Raw genomic sequence first — 1,978 nt, forward strand, 5'->3', positions numbered from 1 at the left:
TAATATGACTTTATTTCTATTTTCTCACTGACTAGCTGATAAAACAAAATAAACTCGTGAGGCTTTTTCTTTTATGGATATTTCATTGATCAAAGTTTAGCTCTTATTTCACTAAAAACAAATCCAGCTGTCCTCATAATCTTTATCATTTGCAGTTCTGCAACAGATGGAGAACTGGAAGAGAAGAGGTGTGGGTTTATAAACACAAGTGTCTCCTGTATTTTAGCCTTAGGCTACAATAAAATGTTAATGAAAATGCATTAGAAGAAACATTCAGGGACAATAATAATTAACCACATAAAACACCACTGATTTATTTTAAAGACTCCTAGTCTACTATAATTATACCTGCTCAAGAAGATCAGGTCAGATGGAAAAGATCTCACCTGGAAGTTAAGGTTATAGGCAAACCATACAGGGTAAAGAGGGAAAAGAAGGCTAGACTATCTGCCTGATGTGAGATTTGGGAAGGTCATAGAAAACATTCCTCTGGAACTTGTCTTCAAATTCATGTTCAAACGCCCTGAATGAGACAGGTTTTGAAGATGATTAGAGCAATGCTGAAAGAGTAGAAGATGTACTCCTTAGTAATCAAACTCACAGAAGTTGGTTCACTAGACTATTTTTCCACAAATACGTACTTCTGTGTCTATCCTCTGTTTACTATCATGCTGAATGCAATCTAATTTTTCATATATTGAGATTTTTGAAATAGTCACATCTGGAGTTAAGGAATGAAGTAACATATTTTTGTAGTGGAGATGAGAAGAGTGAGATGCTTTCTCAGTGGCACTCCTGTCCCAGTCTGTCATGTTCATGGACTTTAACGTGCTCAGAATTCCCCATATAACAGAGTGACATTTGTTTTCCTAACCACAGAAAAAGAAAGCATAAAGATGACGAAAAGCTGTCCCCAGGGATATAAAGTACTAGTAAAGGAACATGGCACATGCAGAATAAAAAAAAAAAAAAAAGGTTCAATTTAGTGATGGATGGACATCAAACGATTTCTAGCTCTGTTTCAATTTAGATACTTATTCAAAGCATGTCGAAATGATATAAACCTTGTGGGCCTACATAATTGAGCTAATTTCTTTTCTGGAGCAGTTTTTCCTCACTCTCTCTCTCTCTCTCTCTCTCTCTCTCTCCTCTTCTTTCCCTCTCTCCTTCTGTATCTTCTTCCCTTCCCTTTCTTTGCTTCTTTGTATGAAATCTGGAATGTAAAAGTTCAGAACTATTCAAATACAACATTTGTAACATTTATCAATATGGTTCTATTTGTTGAATTAAAGTAGATTTCATTCTTCTTCAGTCATTTTTCCTACCTAATTATATGAAACTTGTTTCTCCAACCTTGTGGATAGTAAGAAATATAATGCCACAATTTTGTATATAATGGTGGCTTCCTTTCAAATTTTCTGAAGTTTATTATTTTTCCAGTATTTCAATAGTGTACATAAGAATACATATTTTGTCTTTTTTTCCCAAAGGATAGAAAAATGAGAATCAGTAGGCCTCCCTGAGATCCAAAATTTTCCATTTTGTTTCTTTCAAATATTCCCTTTGGTAAATTTGAAAAAATACTAACCATTTGGAGAAAATATTAACTCTGAAGTTAAATTGAGAAGATACAGCTATACCTGGAAGTTCTCAACAATGTTGTCATGCCAAGTCTAAAGAAAAAAGAAAAAAGAGTCAAGGATCTGCCCCAATATCAGAGTCACAAGACTACCTAGATAAAAGCCACAAAACTTGTGGAAATCTAATCCTAATCACATGAATGAGTCCTTCACTTTTTTTAGGTCTTCCCAAAGGAACCACCTTGCTAATGAGGATTACTATAACCATTGTATTTTAAATTACCATCTCACTCTCCCACATCCCCTATTTCTGTTACCCCGCAATATATTTTTTTAACCTGGTCTTTAACACTTTCTAAAAACCAGTGTATTTATTCAGTAAGTGTATTATTACTTGT

Source organism: Castor canadensis, chromosome 8 (genome assembly GCF_047511655.1).
Source record: "Castor canadensis chromosome 8, mCasCan1.hap1v2, whole genome shotgun sequence".
Classification (NCBI taxonomy): domain Eukaryota; kingdom Metazoa; phylum Chordata; class Mammalia; order Rodentia; family Castoridae; genus Castor; species Castor canadensis.